Source organism: Arachis ipaensis, chromosome B2 (genome assembly GCF_059453495.1).
Source record: "Arachis ipaensis isolate K30076 ecotype BB chromosome B2, ASM5945349v1, whole genome shotgun sequence".
In the NCBI taxonomy this organism is placed as follows: Eukaryota; Viridiplantae; Streptophyta; class Magnoliopsida; order Fabales; family Fabaceae; genus Arachis; species Arachis ipaensis.
Window position 1 is genome coordinate 27,754,783 of NC_142437.1, and position 19,321 is coordinate 27,774,103.

A 19,321-nucleotide genomic window follows, 5' to 3' on the forward strand; every position below is an offset into this window, starting at 1 on the left:
CATAGAATGGAATCAAACACAGATTGAAGTAAAAAAGTAATTGTATTAATCCATAAGAATCAGCAGAGCTCCTAACCTTAACCTAGGAGGTTTAGTTGGTCATACTGTACAGAAAATAATGTGTAAAGTTCGAATGTGGTGGAGAAGCTCCTAAACAATGGTGATCTCCCCTTATTTATACTAATACTAAACCTAAAAAGACATTAATAATAATTAGAAATTACAAAAATAGAATAAACTAAGCTAAATGTGCGAAAAAAATCCACTTCTGGGCCCTTGGTGAGCTTGGCATCCAACTTGAAGAAGTGGGTGTTGAACGCCCACTAGGGGGTAGACATGCTATTTTGTGCTCCCTTGGGGGCGTTGATTGCCAGGTTTGGGCGTTCAATGCTGACCTTGGTCCTCTTGGGGCGTTGAACGCCAGAAAGGGGGTAGTTTGGGTGTTCAACACTCGTTTTGGGCCTTCATTTCCAAACACAAGTATAGACTATTATAGTTCTAGAAAACTCTGGAAGTTAGCTTTCCAACGCCATTGAAAGTGCATCAATTAGACCTCTATAGCTCCAGAAATGCTCGTTTGAATGCACAGAGGTCAGAATCTGACATCATCTGCTATGCTTTCTTTGTATCTGAATCAGACTTTGCCAAAACTTGCCAAATTCACCCAAAAATTATGTAAAATCATAAAAAAACACAAAAGCTCAAACTAGCATCCATAATGTGAATTTTGCACTAAAACCTACTAAAACATAATAAATCTTAACAAAATATACTAAAAACACTGAGAAAATGATGCCAAAAAGTGTATGAAATATCCGCTCATCAGTACCCATAATAGGTTATGTATAGTTGAGGACGATGTTAGGGAAATACCCCCATTCATAAACACTAGATATACAATATCTGGTAATCGATTGTGTTAGCCCCTATAGCATTATTAAACATTAGCATGTCCTCATGCTAAGCTCAAGAGAAGCTATAAGAGAGTGAAGAGGAATGGTAAAACTTATGAAATGCAACCTATATATGAATGTAACTATATGATTTTGTCTACTTGGTTAAAAGTAAATAAGTTCTTCAAGACAAAAATAACTCAAATTCCACTAATTCAAATTATACAGTAAAAACAAGTAAACTCGCAGGAAGACAGCTCATGAAAGCAGGAAACATAGAATTAAGCATTGAACCCTCACTGAGGGTGTATGTGCACTCTAATCTCTCTAGTGTATAGGGTAATCACTCTACTCTTCTCTAATCATGCTTTCTAAACTTTGTTCTTCACCTAACCAATCAACAAGTATTTAATGTACCAATGCAAACATCATGAGGTCTTTTCAAGGTTGTAATGGGGCCAAGGTAAAGGTGATGATATATGTATGGCCAAGTGGGCTACAATATAAATCTTTGATTAACCTAAACTTTCACCTAACATACACACACTCTCTATGTAACTCTAAAATCATGCTTAGCTACCCAAAATTCCCATTTTTTTTTTCATCTCATACTCATGCATCAACCTTTCTTTTAATTTTTATCACATATGCATTGATCTTTTCCTTAACTTAACTTAGTATTGGGGTAATTTTGTCCCCTTATTTATTTACTTATTTATTGAATATTTTTTGAATTTTTTTATTTTTTTATTTTTTTATTTATTTAATTATTTATTTATTTTTTATTTTTTTAAATAGAAAAATAAATATAACTTATCAATGCAGATGGATTTTTAATTTTTCTGGTCTCACAAGAGTAGGTACCCAAATTTCCAATATTTTATCAAAGTAAAAACATAACACATTCCCTTATTAACCCATGTTCCCACAGTTTTCCCACACTTAGTTGATACACAATCTCTATCTTTAAACTAACCAAAGATTCAATTGGGGTGATTACTTGTTTTTCTGCTTAAGGCTAGTGATGTGGTAAAATATAGAACAAATGGGGATTAAAAAGGCTCAAAGTGGCTAACAAAGGTAAATGGAAGGGTAGGCTATTTGGGATAAGTGAGCAAAAATAAATGATGGCCTCAATCATATGCAAGTATGTAAATACACTAAATAATGGACATATAGACTGGAACAAAATAAAGATCACAATTATAGAGAAGTAAACACACAAGAATTAAAATATTATGATTAAATAGTGTAACCATGTAATTAAGCTCAAATCTCACGGGTTGTGTGTTCTTAGCTATAAACTATGTTCCAATTTACAATCTTCAAACAAGTTTTAACACAAAAATTTTAATTTAAATTAGTGAAATACTATAAAGTCTTGAAAAGAAACTCATTACTTTAACCAAGCAGTGGTAAAATATGCACAAAATCAAGAAAATATGCAATCAAACATGTAAATGCAACAATGAACTAATAAAGAAAATAAGACATTGGTGTTGGGAAGAAAATAACTAACCCATGGAAATCGGTATCGACCTCCCCACACTTAAAGATTGCACCGTCCTCGGTGCATGCTGAGATGTGCAGGTGGACGGGCTGCTACAACTGATGCTTTTCTCTAGAGATTGTGCAGATGGAACTTGTTTGTTGTCCATGTAAAGGTTTTCCGTTTCCCTTCCTCGGTGGCCATCTTGAAAGAGGAAGAAAAAGAAGAAAAGTAACCCAGGAATAAAGAGAAGAAAATAAATAAAGTATGGGTGGGTTAATGCCAAATAATGGGGTTTCAATTACATGGTAGCTACAACATGCAAGTGAAAAAATAATAGAAGCACATGGCATACCAGTGGTGCAAAATTTGCAACAACAGGGGAGAGAGTGTGGGTAATGCAAGATAGTATAAGTGCATATCAATGCAAAAGGAATACCAGTATTACAAAAATTAGCATTGACTTATGAATAATAATACCCAATCAGAATAAAACAAGTCATGAAGCACCGGAATAGTGCAAGAAAAGATGCAACAGTTGAATAAGAAAATTTAACACCAATGAAAAAATAATAAATTTAGAAAAAAATAAAAATATGCACAAAATTAAAATGTAATGAATGAAAGTATGCAAATAAATTAAGTAAAATAGGATGAAAGTGAAGAAAGATGAGAAGTTAAAGAGATGAAGAAAAAAAAAGAAAGAAAGAAAGGAGAAAGAAAGAAGGAGAAAAGAGAGAAGAAAAGGAGAAAAAGAATGGATAAAAAAGAAGAAAGAAGAGAAAGAAAGAAGAAACAAATAAGGATTAGAAAAGAAAAGATAAGAAAAGTGGCGGCGTAGGGATCTGGTGGTGTTGCGCTAGTGACGCGCACGCGTACGCGTGGGTCGCACAAATTGGAAGGTGACGCGTGGGCGTCGGTCACGCGTACGCATGACCGTGTTTGTGCTACTCGCCCGAAGGCATCCTTGCACGCGCACAACTCTCTGTTTGTCTTGGGGTGTGTGCCAAAATAACATGTGACGCGTGCACGTCATTGACACGTACGCGTGAGTGGTCAGAATTTGAAAATGGCGCGCACGCGTCAGGGACGCGTACGCGTGGGTGAATTTGTGCCTTGGGCACAGTGCCCGCACCAGGCTAGCACAACTTTCGACCTGGCACCTCTTTACGCCGATTTTTCTAGGTCACGCATGCGCGTCATTGACGCGTACGCATAAAGTGCCAAATTTTCAATTGACGTGCACGCGTGAGGGACGCGTGCGCGTGGTGATGCTTGTGCGATTGACACACTTTCTGCATGACTCCCACGTAACTTTCTGCCACTTTTTTTATGCAGTATGCAGAATGTAAAATGCAGATGCTGATGCAGACATTATGAAAGAACACTAAGAAAAATAGAATAAAATAAAACTAAGAATAAAACAAAACGAAATAAAACTAAGAATAAAAATATAATAAAATAAAACTAAGGATAAAAATAGAAGATAATACCATGGTGGGTTGTCTCCCACCTAGCACTTTTAGTTAAAGTCCTTAAGTTGGACATTTGGTGAGCTCCCTGTCATGGTGGCTTATACTTGAACTCATCCAGGAATTCCCACCATTGTTTGTAATTCCAATAGCCTCCGGGATCCCACACTAGTTGCATAAATCCTTCAAGAAAGTTAAAGCAAGTGACAAGGCCCCAAGAGTGTTGATTGCCAGAATGAATTCTAGGGTCCCAAACCTTGCTTTTGCACCCGTCTTCTTGTTGATCATCATTTTTTCACTTGGGTGGTGAACAGTCGGAATTTTCACGGAGAAATCCAAACAATTTCCTAGACCCATTCAATTGAGAATTATACCAACCCTTATACTTCAATTTGGAGCATGCAACTATATTGAACCTTGCATGATAACTCTTACCACTAACCATTTTCCTCTTACTCTTAAAGCCACAAAGAGTTCTAAGTTGCCCATCCGTCTCAAGCAAAGCATATTCAAGTGAGCTAATTAAGTTTAGAGATGAAAGATTTACCCACTTGAATGAAGGAATAGACGGTGATGGCTTTGGGGGAGAGGTCTCCAACAACTTTGGCAAGGTGATTTCCAGCTCCATTCCCTTGAGTTCTTCCTTGACAACTTCCACCTCTTTGCAAGCTTCTTCAATATCAACCTCTTTCTCTTGGTAGCTTTCTTCCAATTCGATCTCTTCTTCATTGTTCACCAAGGGCATGGGAGGTTGTGCTTCTTCTTTTTTAATCTCCATGTCAAGTCCAATGGAAGAGGATTCAAATGTAGATAAGAATTCATCAATGATTGAATCCATCTCTTGATCATCCCTTCAAAGTCTTCAACCATGATATGCTTTGGAGGTTGTACACCCTCCTCAACATCAATTTCGAACGTCTTGGAAGGAGGCTCTATGACTTGAGGTTCCCATGGAGGTTCCGCATCTCCTAAATCTTCAACTAATTCTTCTTCTTCGAGAATTCTAGCTTCCTCTACTTGTTCCAGTACAAAGTCATGCTCCTTACTATGCATTGGAGCTTCTAGTGTCTCCTTCATATTATGTTCCTTGTTAGATTCTCCACATGAAGCCATGTGGGTTCCTTGAACGTCCGAACGTTGGGAGGCTAATCGATTTATCGCTTGCTCCAATTGGTGAAGAGTTGCATGAAATTGATCCACTGGTTCCTTGAGATGATCCTTTGATTCTTGTTCTACTCGGATTGCATGATTAGGATCATATGGCTCTTGGGTCAATGGATATGGACATGGTGCATAGGGAAGTGGTGGTTCTTGGGAGTAATTGGATTGAAATTGGGGTGGGTAAGGGTTAGGGGCATATGGGGGTGTTTGGTAGTAAGGGACTTGTGAGTTTGGTGGTTCAAATGTATGTTGTGGAGGTGGTTCATAAGCATAGGGTGGGGCTTGTTGGTAACTACAAGGGGGTCTACCATATCTATCATCTTGGTAAGCACCTCGGAATGGCTCTTGACCATAATAATTTGGTGGAGGTGGTTTGTCACGAAGGGGTCCTGGTGCACGAAATCGTGATCTAGATGTGAAATTGTTGTTCGAAATTGATTCCCTGGCAATGGCTCCAAAAACATGTGCACAATACCATGGTCCAAACATAACTTCACAACTTCGCACAACTAACCAGCAAATGCACTGGGTTGTCCAAGTAATACCTTACGTGAGTAAGGGTCGAATCCCACGGAGATTGTTGGTATGAAGCAAGCTATGGTCATCTTGTAAATCTCAATCAGGCGGATTAAATTGTTTTAAGAAATTATAGTGGATGAAAATATATAAAATAGGATAGTGGTACTTATGTAATTCATTGGTGAGAATTTCAGATAAGCGTATAGAGATGCTTTCATCCCTCTAAACCTCTGCTTTCCTGCTGTCTTCATCCAATCCTTCCTACTCCTTTCCATGGCAAGCTGTATGTAGGGCATCACCGTTGTCAATGGCTACTTCCCATCCTCTCTGTGAAAATGGTCCGATGCGCTGTCACTGCATGGCTAATCATCTGGAGGTTCTCGATCATACTGGAATAGGATTCACCCTCCTTTTGCGTCTGTCACTACGCTCAGTACTCGCGAGTTTGAAGTTTGTCACAGCCATCCCTTCCCGGATCCTACTCGGAATACCACAGACAAGGTTTAGACTTTCTGGATCTCAGGAATGGCCATCCATGGGTTCTAACTTATACCACGAAGACTCTAATATCTCGAACTCGGTCCCCTGTATTAGATATCTAAGAGATATTCATTCTAGCTTGTTTGCATGTAAAATGGAAGTGTTTGTCAGGCACGCGTTCATAGGTGAGAATGATGATGAGCGTCACATAATCATCACATTCATCATGTTCTTGGATGCGAATAAACATCTTAGAAGCGGAATAAGTTGAATTGAATAGAAAAACAGTAGTACTTTATATTAATTCATGAGGAACAGCAGAGCTCCACACCTTAATCTATGGAGTGTAGAAACTCTACCGTTGAAAATACATAAGTGATAATGGTCCAAGCATGGCCGAATGGCCAGCCCCCATAAAGGTCTAAGATAGCATAAAACTAATCAAAGATGATCCGAAGATCATAAGATGATCCAAAGATGTAAATACAATAGTAAAAAGCCCTATTTATACTAAACTACTTACTAGGGCTTACAGAAATAAGTAAATGATGTAGAAATCCACTTCCGGGGCCCACTTGGTGTGTGCTTGGGCTGAGCATGAAGCTTTCACGTGGAAAGGTCATTTTTGGAGTTGAACGCCAGTTTGTAACGTGTTTCTGGCGTTGAACTCCACTTTGCAACTTGTTTCTGGCACTGAACGCCAGACTGCAACATGGAACTGGCGTTCAACGCCAGTTTGCATCATTTAAACTCGGACAAAGTATGGACTATTATATATTGCTGGAAAGTCTTGGATGTCTACTTTCCAACGCAATTAGAAGCACGCCATTTGGAGTTCTGTAGCTCCCGAAAATCCACTTTGAGTGCAGGAAGGTCAGAATCTAACAGCATCTGCAGTCCTTTTTCAACCTCTGAATCTGATTTTTGCTCAGGTCCCTCAATTTCAGCCAGAAAATACCTGAAATCACAGAAAAATACACAAACTCATAGTAAAGTCCAGAAATGTGATTTTTAATTAAAAACTAATAAAATATACTAAAAACTAACTAAATCATACTTAAAACTATATAAAAACAATGCCAAAAAGCGTATAAATTATCCGCTCATCACAACACCAAACTTAAATTGTTTCTTGTCCCCAAGCAACTGAAAATCAAATAGGATAAAAAAAAGAGAATATACTATAAATTCCAAACTATCAATGAAACATAGCTCCAATCAGATGAGCGGGACTTGTAGCTTTTTGCCTCTTGAATAGTTTTGGCATCTCACTTTATCCATTGAAGTTCAGAATGATTGGTATCTATAGAAACTCAGAGTTCAGATAGTGTTATTGATTCTCCTAGTTCAGTATGTTGATTCTTGAACACAGCTACTTTATGAGTCTTGGCCGTGGCCCTAAGCACTTTGTTTTCCTGTATTACCACCGGATACATAAATGCCACAGACACATAACTGGGTGAACCTTTTCAGATTGTGACTCAGCTTTGCTAAAGTCCCCAATTAGAGGTGTCCGGGGTTCTTAAGCACACTCTGCTTTTGCTTTGGACCTTGACTTTAACCGCTCAGTCTCAAGTTTTCACTTGACACCTTCACGCCACAAGCACATGGTTAGGGACAGCTTGGTTTAGCCGCTTAGGCCAGGATTTTATTCCTTTAGGCCCTCCTATCCACTGATGCTCAAAGCCTTGGATCCTTTTTATTACCCTTGCCTTTTAGTTTTAAGGGCTACTGGCTTTTTCTGCTTGCTTTTTCTTTTTTTTCTTTCTCCTTTTTTTTCGCCATTTTTTTCTGCAAGCTTTGTATTCACTGCTTTTTCTTGCTTCAAGAATCATTTTTATGATTTTTCAGATTATCAAATAACATGTCTCCTGTTCATCATTCTTTCAAGAGCCAACATATTTAACATTCTTAAACATCAAATTCAAAAGACATATGCACTGTTCAAGCATTCATTCAGAAAACAAAAAGTATTGTCACCACATCAAAATAATTAAACTAGTTTCAAGGATGAATTCGAAACCATGTACTTCTTGTTCTTTTGTTTTTAAAACATTTTTCATTTAAGAGAGGTGGAGGATTCATGGAATTATTCATAGCCTTAAGACATAGTTACTAAATACTAATGATCATGAAGTAGAGACACAAAACATAGATAGACATTTAACATAAAGAAAATGAAAAACAAAAGAAATTTAAGAATAAGGAATGAGTCCACCTTAGTGATGGTGGCGTTTTCTTCTTGAAGAACCAATGATGTCCTTGAGCTCTTCTATGTCTCTTCCTTGTCTTTGTTGCTCCTCCCTCATTGCTCTTTGATCTTCTCCAATTTCATGGAGAATGATGGAGTGCTCTTGATGTTCCACCCTTAATTGATTCATGTTGTGACTCAAATCTTCAAGAGAAGTGTTGAGTTGTTCCCAATAGTTGTTGGGAGGAAAGTGCATCCCCTGAGGCATTAGTGGTTATGAAAAAAAAAACCAATGCTTTTTCCACACCAAACTTAAAATGTTTGCTCGTCCTCGAGCAAAAGAAGAAAGAAAGGATGAGAAGAAGAAGAAATGGATGTGAGTGGTGAAGAGGTGATGGGGAAGAGAGATTGAGGTGATTGGTGAAGGGTTCTTGGGAAAGGGTGATATAGGATTATGAGGAGGGAAGGTGAGTAGAGGTATGTGGGGATCCTGTGGGGTCCACAGATCCTGAGGTGATCCTATGGGGTCCACAGATCCTGAGGTGTCAAGGATTTACATCCCTGCACCAATTAGGCATGTAAAATGCCCTTGCATGCATTTCTGGCGTTTAAACGCCGAAGTGATGCTTGTTCTGGGCGTTCAACGCCCATGTGCAGCATGTTTCTGGCGTTGAACGCCAGCTTCATGCTTGTTTCTGGCATTCAGCGCCAGCTCTTCTTAGGGTGTATTCCTGGCGTTTAAACACCAGGATGTTGCTTGTTCTGGGCGTTCAACGCCAGATCCATGCTCTGTTCTGGCGTTGAACGCCAGCCAGATGCTCCTTACTGGCGTTTAAACGCCAGTAAGTCCTTCCTCCAGGGTGTGATTTTTCTTCTACTATTTTTGATTCTGTTTTTAATTTTTGTATTTATTTTATGTCTCCACATGATCATGAACCTAATAAAACATAAAAGAACAATAAAAATAAAAATAGAATTAAATAAATAAATATTGAGTTGCCTCCCAACAAGCGCTTCTTTAATGTCAATAGCTTGACAGTGGGCTCTCACTGAGCCATACAGGTGATCAGGTCAATTTTATAGACTCCCAACACCAAACTTAGAGTTTGGATATGAGAGTTCAACATCAAACTTAGAGTTTGACTGTGGGGGCTTTAGTTGACTCTGTACTGAGAGAAGCTTTTCATGCTTTCTCTCCATTGTTACAAAAGGAGATCCTTGAGCTTTAAACATAAGGTAGTCCCCATTCAATTGAAGGACTAATTCTCCTCTGTTAACATCTATCACAGCTCCTGCTGTGGCTAGGAAAGGTCTTCCAAGGATGATGCATTCATCCTCATCCTTCCCAGTATCTAGGATTATGAAATTAGCAGGGATGTAAAGGCCTGCAACCTTTACTAGAACGTCCTCTACTTGTCCATAAGCCAGTTTTATTGAGTTGTCTGCCATCTCTAATAAGATTCTGGCAGCTTGCACCTCAAAGATTCCCAGTTTCTCCATTACAAAGAGTGGCATGAGGTTTATCCCTGACCTAAGGTCACACAGAGCCTTCTCAAAGGCCATGGTGCCTATGGTACAAGGTATTAAGAACTTTCCAGGATCCTGTTTCTTCTGAGGCAATGTCAGTTGATCCAGATCACTCAGTTCATTGATGAGCAAGGGAGGTTCATCTTCCCAAGTCTCATTACCAAATAATTTGGCGTTTAGCTTCATGATTGCACCAAGGTACTTGGCAACTTGTTCTTCAGTAACATCCTCATTCTCTTCAGAAGAAGAATACTCATCAGAGCTCATGAAGGGCATAAGGAGGTTCATTGGAATCTCTATGGTCTCTAGATGAGCCTCAGAGTCCTTTGGTTCCTCAAAGAGAAACTCCTTCTTGCTTGAGAGACGTCCCATGAGGTCTTCCTCATTGGGATTCACGTCCTCTCCTTCCTCCCTAGGTTCGGCCATGTTGATTATGTTAATGGCCTTGCACTCTCTTTTTGGATTCTCTTCTGTATTGCTTGGGAGAGTACTAGGAGGTGTTTCTGTGATTTTCTTACTCAGCTGGCCCACTTGTGCCTCCAAATTTCTTATGGAGGACCTTGTTTCACTCATGAAACTTAGAGTGGCCTTGGACAGATCAGAGACTAAGTTTGCTAAATTAGAGGTATTTTGTTCAGAGTTCTCTGTCTGTTGCTGAGAAGAGGATGGAAAAGGCTTGCTATTGCTGAGCCTGTTTCTTCCACCATTATTAAAGCCTTGTTGAGGCTTTTGTTGATCCTTCCATGAGAAATTTGGATGATTTCTCCATGATGAATTATAGGTGTTTTCATAAGGTTCACCCATGTAATTTACCTCTGCTATTGCAGGGTTATCAGGATCATAAGCTTCTTCTTCAGAAGATGCCTCTTTAGTACTGTTGGATGCATTTTGCCATCCATTCAGACTCTGAGAAATCATATTGACTTGCTGAGTCAATATTTTATTCTGAGCCAATATGGCATTCAGAGTATCAATTTCAAGAACTCCCTTCTTCTGAGGCATCCCACTATTCACGGAATTTCTCTCAGAAGTATACATGAATTGATTATTTGCAATCATGTCAATAAGTTCTTAAGCTTCTGCAGGCGTTTTCTTTAGGTGAATGGATCCACCTGCAAAATGGTCCAGTGACATCTTGGAGAACTCAGACAGACCATAATAGAATATATCCAGAATGGTCTATTCTGAAAGCATGTCAGGAGGACACCTTTTGGTCATCTGCTTGTATCTTTCCCAAGCTTCATAGAGGGATTCACCATCTTTTTGCTTGAAGGTCTGAACATCCACTCTAAGCTTGCTCAGCTTTTGAGGAGGAAAGAACTTAGCCAAGAAGGCCGTGACCAGCTTATCCCAAGAGTTCAGGCTATCTTTAGGTTGTGAGTCCAACCATGTTCTAGCTCTGTCTCTTACAGCAAAAGGGAAAAGCATGAGCCTGTAGACTTCATGATCTACTCCATTAGTCTTAACAGTCTCACAGATCTACAGGAATTCAGTTAAAAACTAATAGGGATCTTCTGATGAAAGTCCATGGAATTTGCAGTTCTGTTGCATTAGAGCAACTAATTGAGGTTTCAGCTCAAAATTGTTTGCTCCAATGGTAGGGATTGAGATGCTTCTTCCATCAAACTTGGAAGTAGGTGTAGTATAATCACCAAGCATCCTCCTTGCATTATTATTATTTTCGGCTGCCATCTCCTCTTCCTTTTCAAAAATTCCTGTAAGGTTGTCTCTGGATTGTTGTATTTTAGCTTCTCTTAGTTTTCTCTTTAGAGTCCTTTCAGGTTCAGGGTCTGCTTCAACAAGAATGTTCTTGTCCTTGCTCCTGCTCATATGACAAAGAAGGGAATAACAAAGAAAATATGGAATCCTCTATGTCACAGTATAGGGATTCCTCATGCAAGTATGAGAAGAGAAGAATGTAAGAAGGATGAGAGGAAAAATTCGAACACAGAGAGGGAGATGGGGTTCGAATTTTGGGTGGAAGAGAAGTGTTAGTAGATGAATAAATAAATAGAAGGAGATGAGAGAGAGGGAATTCGAAAAATAAAATAAAAATATTTTAAATTTAAATCTAAAATTCGAAAATTAAAATTGAAATTAAATTAAAATTAAAACAATTAGTTAATTAAAATGAAATTTTGAAAAAGAGGGAAGGGATTTTCGAAAATTAAAGGTAGAGAGTTAGTTAGGCAGTTTTGAAAAAGATAAGAAACAAACAAAAAGTTGATTAGTTAGTTGAAAAAGATTTGAAAATCAATTTTGAAAAGATAATAAGATAAGAAGTTAGAAGAGATATTTTAAAATCAAATTTTTGAAAAAGAGAAGATTTAAAAAGATATGATGGAAATTTATTTTGAAAATAAATGTGATTAAAAAGATATGATTGAAAAGATATGATTGAAAAGATATTAAGAAGATTTTGAAAATTAAATTTGAAAAGATAAGAAGTTAGAAAGAGATTTTGAAATCAAATTTTTGAAAAGATATGATTGAAAGAGATTTGTTTGAAAAAGATTTGAAATTTTAAAATCAAAATTAATGACTTGACTCACAAGTAATCACAAGATATGATTCTAGAACTTAAAGTTTGAATCTTTCTTAACAAGCAAGTAACAAACTTGAAATTTTTGAATCAAAACATTAATTGTTGATAATATTTTCGAAAATTATGAGATAAAATTAAGAAAAAGATTTTTGAAAAAATATTTTTAAAATTTTCGAAAATAAATAAGAAAAATGAAAAAGATTTGATTTTTGAAAAAGATTTTGAAAAAGATAAGATTTTCAAATTGAAAATTTGATTTGACTCATAAGAAACAACTTGATTTTAAAAATTTTTGAAAAAGTCAACTCAAATTTTCGAAATTTATGAGTGAAAAAGGGAAAGATATTTTTTTATTTTTGAATTTTTAATGATGAAAGAGAAAAACATCAAAAAGACTCAATGCATGAAAATTTTGGATCGAAACATGTGATGCATGCAAGAACACTATGAATGTCAAGATGAACAACAAGAACACTTTGAATGTCAAGATGAACATCAAGAACTTATTTTTGAAAAATTTTCAAGAAAAGAAAACATGCAAGACACCAAACTTAAAAATTCTTATTCTTTAGACATTAATGATTCAAGAATGCATATGAAAAACAAGAAAAGACATAAAATAAGAAAACATCAAGATCAAACAAGAAGATTTACCAAGAACAACTTGAAGATCATGAAGAACACTATGAATGCATGAATTTTTGAAAAATGCATAAATTTTTAGAAAAAATACAATTGACACCAAACTTAAAAATTGACTCAAGATTCAAACAAGAAACACAAAATAATTTTTTATTTTTATGATTTTATATTTTTTTTGTATTTTATTTTACTTTTTTGGAAAACATATAGGAAAAAGGAAGTAATGAATTCAAAGTCCTCAATCAAAATCCCATGAATCATACCAGGTTAGTCTAAAGCTTGATGGCCAGACAAGCTGCAGCATATTATTTCGAAACTCTAGAATTCATTCTTAAAAATTTAGAATAATTTTCGAAAACACAAGGAAAGAAATATATATTTTTTTTGAAAGATTTTTGAAAACAAATTTTTTTGAAAATAAAACGAAAAAGAAAATTTACCTAATCTGAGCAACAAGATGAACCGTCAGTTGTCCAAACTCGAACAATCCCCGGCAACGGCGCCAAAAACTTGGTGCAAGAAATCGTGATCTAGATGTGAAATTGTTGTTCGAAATTGATTCCCTGGCAATGGCTCCAAAAACGTGTGCACAATACCATGGTCCAAACATAACTTCACAACTTTGCGCAACTAACCAGCAAGTGCACTGTGTCGTCCAAGTAATACCTTAAGGGTCGAATCTCACGGAGATTGTTGGTATGAAGCAAGCTATGGTCATCTTGTAAATCTCAGTCAGGGGGATTAAATTGTTTTTAGAAATTATAGTGGATGAAAATAAAATATAAAATAGGATAGTGGTACTTATGTAATTCATTGGTGAGAATTTCAGATAAGCGTATATAGATGCTTTCATCCCTCTGAACCTCTGCTTTCCTGCTGTCTTCATCCAATCCTTCCTACTCCTTTCCATGGCAAGCTGTATGTAGGGCATCACCGTTGTCAATGGCTACTTCCCATCCTCTCTGTGAAAATGGTCCGATGCGCTGTCACTGCATGGCTAATCATCTGGAGGTTCTCGATCATACTGGAATAGGATTCACCCTCCTTTTGCGTCTGTCACTACGCCCAGTACTCGCGAGTTTGAAGTTTGTCACAGCCATCCCTTCCCGGATCCTACTCGGAATACCACAGACAAGGTTTAGACTTTCTGGATCTCAGGAATGGCCATCCATGGGTTCTAACTTATACCACAAAGACTCTAATATCTCGGACTCGGTCCCCTATATTAGATATCTAAGAGATATTCATTCTAGCTTGTTTGCATGTAGAACGGAAGTGTTTGTCAGGCACGCGTTCATAGGTGAGAATGATGATGAGCGTCACATAATCATCACATTCATCATGTTCTTGGGTGTAAATGAACATCTTAGAAGCGGAATAAGTTGAATTGAATAGAAAAACAGTAGTACTTTGTATTAATTCATGAGGAACAGTAGAGCTACACACCTTAATCTATAGAGTGTAGAAACTCTACCGTTGAAAATACATAAGTGATAATGGTCCAGGCATGGCCGAATGGCCAGCCCCCATAAAGGTCTAAGATAGCATAAAACTAATCAAAGATGATCCGAAGATCATAAGATGATCCAAAGATGTAAATACAATAGTAAAAAGTCCTATTTATACTAAACTAGTTACTAGGGTTTATAGAAATAAGTAAATGATGTAGAAATCCACTTCTAGGGCCCACTTGGTGTGTGCTTGGGCTGAGCATGAAGCTTTCACGTGGAGAGGTCATTTTTGGAGTTGAACGCCAGTTTGTAACGTGTTTCTGGCGTTGAACTCCACTTTGCAACTTGTTTCTGGCGCTGAACGCCAGACTGCAACATGAAACTGGCGTTCAATGCCAGTTTGCGTTATCTAAACTCGGGAAAAGTATAAACTATTATATATTTCTGGAAAGCCCTGGATGTCTACTTTCCAACGCAATTGGAAGCTCTCTATTTGGAGTTCTGTAGCTCCGGAAAATCCACTTTGAGTGCAGGGAGGTCAGAATCTAACAGCATCTGCAGTCCTTCTTCAACCTCTGAATCTGATTTTTGCTCAGGTCCCTCAATTTCAGCCAGAAAATACCTGAAATCATAGAAAAACACACAAACTCATAGTAAAGTCCATAAATGTGATTTTTAATTAAAAACTAATAAAAATATACTAAAAACTAACTAAATCATACTGAAAACTATGTAAAAACAATGCCAAAAAGCGTATAAATTATTCGCTCATCAGGTCCACCATAACTATTGTCTTTGCATGCATCGTAGGGTGGTCATTGTCCAGGGTGTCTTGGGAGGTGTTGTTGCCGAAAGGGTTGATCAAATCCTCGTGTCTCCTTCCATCTTTGATTGTTTCGACCTTGATGCATGTTCTTGTTATAGCTTCCATTCCTTACAACAACATTGGAATCAAACTTAAAGCCAGAGGGGTGAGAATTCATAGTAGCTAATAAAACTTAAAAACAAAAACAAATAAAAATTAATGAAAATAAACTCCTAAAACTAGAAACACTAACAAAGAAACGAAAAAATAAATATTTACAATAACCAATAATAAGGCACACGTTTGCAATTTTCCGGCAACGACGCTCTTAAGAAATTGCAGGGAAGTATGATTTATTATTGGTTATGAAAAAGTATCTTTTTGGGTTTTTGAAATAGGGAACAAGGAAATAAATTAGCAATAAAGTAAATTAATTATCATGAACACCCTTGCAAGGTATAAGAACTGGAAATCTCATCCTAGTGATCCTTATCAGGTGTGATGAGAATTGTTTATTGCTCCCACTTAGTTAACCCTTACTAAATAAAGGAAAGTCAAGTGGACTAATTAATTTGATTCCTCAAGTCCTAGTCAACTCCTATGGAAAGACTAGCTTTAGAGGGATCCAAATCAATCAGCAAATTCTAATTTTCACTCAACAGCTGAGTTTGATAACTCAAGTGTCACCAATTACTCAACCAAAGCAAAGGGGGAAAAATCTAAATTAAATTGGAAGCATCAATAACATGAATTTGAAGAAAGCAATCTTAAATCTGAAATACCTCAATGTGTATTAAATAAGAAAATCAATCCTAACATGGAGTTCATAAACCAATATTAAGAAACTAAAATAATAGAATAAATAAAAGTAGAAGAGAAATTAAAGTAAATGAACATTGAACCTGGAATGAAGAAGAAATAGCATAAAACTAATAGAAATCCTAAATCCTAAGAGAGACGAGAGAGCCTCTCTCTCTCTAGAAACTACATCTAAAACCTAAAATTATGAATTATGAGCCTTCTCATGAATGAATAGATTCTTCCACTTTATAGCCTCTAATCTATATTTTCTGGGCTAAAAACTGGGTCAGAAACAGCCCAGAAATCGCTGGATGCGAATTCTATCACGCTGGTTTTTCGTCAATGTGATGTGTGCGCGTGATACATGCGTGCGTGTTGTCTATCGATATGGCCATAATAACAAATTATATATCATTTTGAAGCCCCAGACGTTAGCTATCCAATGCAACTAGAACTGCCTCATTTGGACCTCTGTAGCTCAAGTTATGACCGTTTGAGTGCAAAGAGGTCAGGGCTGACAGCTTTGCAGTTCCTTCAATTTCTTGTATTCCTTCCACTTTTGCATGCTTCCTTTCCATCCTCCAAGCCATTCCTGCCCTGTAATCTCTGAAACCACTTAACACACATATCAAGACATCAAATGGTAATAAGAGAGGATTAATATTAGTAAATATAAGGCCAAAGAAGCATGTTTTCAATCATAGCACAAAATCAGGAAGGAAAACGTAAAACATGCGAATTGTATGAATAAGTGTGAGAATAATGGATAAAATCCACTAGATTAAGCACAAGATAAACCATGAAATAGTGGTTTATCAATTATATTAGGGTGCCCATCTTTAAATTCATTTGGACCTATTGTTTCTACTATTCACCTATGTGTTAAGTTCCATGTGCAGGATAACGTCATCACAACTGTACACTCCGACTACAAGGAAGTACGACAATGCTATAATGTGGGGTTGAAGGTCTCACAACCAATCCCAAACATAATTCAATGAGTCAACTCGGTATACAATGCTGACAATTTACCAATGTTGGCAGAACTAGACCTGATAGCAAAGAGATAATGCCGGCTAACCCCTGTTGATGACCTTCGCAAGTTAATCCTCACTGACAATGAATCACAATATACTAACATCGGACATGCTTTGACTTCAGGTGAAGCAAAATGCATCATCACCTTGCTTCGAGCAAATACAGACCTGTTTGCATGGACCCTCGCAGACATACCAGGAATAGATCCAAATGTCATATGCCATAATCTTGCCTTGGATCCAACTGCAAAGCCAGTTTGTTAGAAGAAGCACAACCTCGAAAGGAATGGAACAATGCGGCAATTCAAGAAACTCAAAAATTGTTAAATGCAGGTTTTATCAAAGAAATTTGATTCACCTCATGGCTGAAAAATATAGTTATGGTAAAGAAGAGTCCAGGCAAGTGGCACATGTGCGTAGATTTCACTAATCTAAATAAAGCTTGTCCGAAAGATTCTTATCCATTATCAAGCATAGATAAGTTGGTAGATGATACATCCGGATTCAAAATGCTTAGCTTTATAGATGCTTATTTAGGCTACAACCAAATACTAATGTACCCTGAGGATCAAGACAAAACAACATTCATCACAGACCATGATAATTTTTGTTATAAGGTAATGCTTTTTGGTCTCAAAAATGCAGAACCAACATATCAAAAGTTGATAGACAAAGTCTTCAGAAACCAAATAGGGCGTAACATGGAAGTATACGTCGATGACATGGTTGTTAAGCCAGCTAATGAAGGAAACCATCATTCCAACCTTGAGGAAATTTTTAAACAAATAAGACAGTATAACATGAGGTTAAACCCCGAAAAATGCACCTTTGGAGTCCAAGAAGGCAAATTTCTTGGATTCATGTTAACTCACAGGGGAATCGAATCAAACCCAGGGGATAGAATCAAACCCAAAAAAATGTTGAGTTGTAACTGAAATGACATTGCCAAGAGCTATAAAGGAAGTACAACAACTCACCGGACGACTAGCAGCTTTATCACGTTTTTTGCCAGTAGCAGCCGAAAAATGTTTTTCTTTCATAATTTATGGAAAGCACACAACTTCACATGGACCGACGCCTATGAGTAAGGATTTCAAAGGCATTCTCGCCTCCCTTCCCAAACTGTGTAAACCCACACACGGTAATCCACTTTATTTATATCTTTCAGTTTCTACTCATGCTATTAGCTCTGTCCTTGTCACAGAAATAGGGGCAGAACAACATCCAGTATATTTTGTCAGCAAAATATTACAAAATGCAAAAACTTACGTTTGCCTTAATCATTACCTCACGACGGCTTAGACATTACTTTCAAAGTCACAGGATTATAGTTCGGACGAATCAACCACTACTTAACACGGCCAAACCTGGCAGGCCAGCTTATCCAATGGTCAACAGAGCTATCCGAATATAATATCACATATCAAACACGGGGAACACTCAAGTCCTAGATACTGGCCGATTTCATTACCGAGTTCACTACAACCGATGACATTTGCCCCCATTTAGGAGTTGTACATCGATGGAGCTGCAAAGGAGAATGCATGTGGAGCCAAAATCATTCTTAAAGACAACATTGGAATATGAACAGTCTATCACTTTCCTTTTCAAAATAAGTAACAATCAATCCGAGTACGAGGCCCTTCTAACCGGCTGCGCTTAGCCAAAGACACAAACGTTCAGCACCTAAAGTTTTATTGTGATTCACTATTAGTCGTACAACAGGTAAACGGCAATTTCCAGGTACGAGATCCCCTTCTTGGACAATATTTTACAACGGTAAAAGACCTAATACAATTTTTTGAACTTTCGAGATTAATCATATACGTAGGGAGGACAATAATAGAGTAGATATCTTATCCAAATTAGCTACTTCTAAAATCATAGACAGAACACACAACACTAATTTTATCACAACTAACGCTTGGGGAACCGAGCATATGTAGTATCCATGTCTTTTCTTTGTCAGCCAAACCAGATTGGCAGACACCATATGTCTAATATTTAAAAACAGGAGACATCCCAACAACCAAGGAGAACCCAAGTGTTCATACACTGGTCCAAGTTGTAGGGTCAGGATAGTTGAAGACAAAGGGACCGACCTTATGAAAGGTTGGCCCTCCACCAACCTCTTCACAAGGAGCTCAGACAAACACCGCAGAGGCCCAATGAGGCCCAAAGTGAAAGAACCACCACCTACTAGAAGGCAGTTGATAAACCCATATTTTATGATGTATTTTGTGCTCAATTTAAGTGATTTATTCAATCCTTCACCCACTTATTCATGTAAATTGCATGGTTTTACTTT

At 37.4% G+C, this 19,321-nt stretch overlaps 1 non-coding gene across 1 annotated transcript; it reads left to right on the forward strand.

The window, feature by feature from the left end:
• Positions 1-10,920: 10,920 nt before the first annotated feature.
• Positions 10,921-11,028, forward strand: LOC148573401 (small nucleolar RNA R71). The gene has a single exon (XR_015905530.1). It is a non-coding gene; the product is annotated as a small nucleolar RNA R71 (small nucleolar RNA).
• Positions 11,029-19,321: the final 8,293 nt, after the last annotated feature.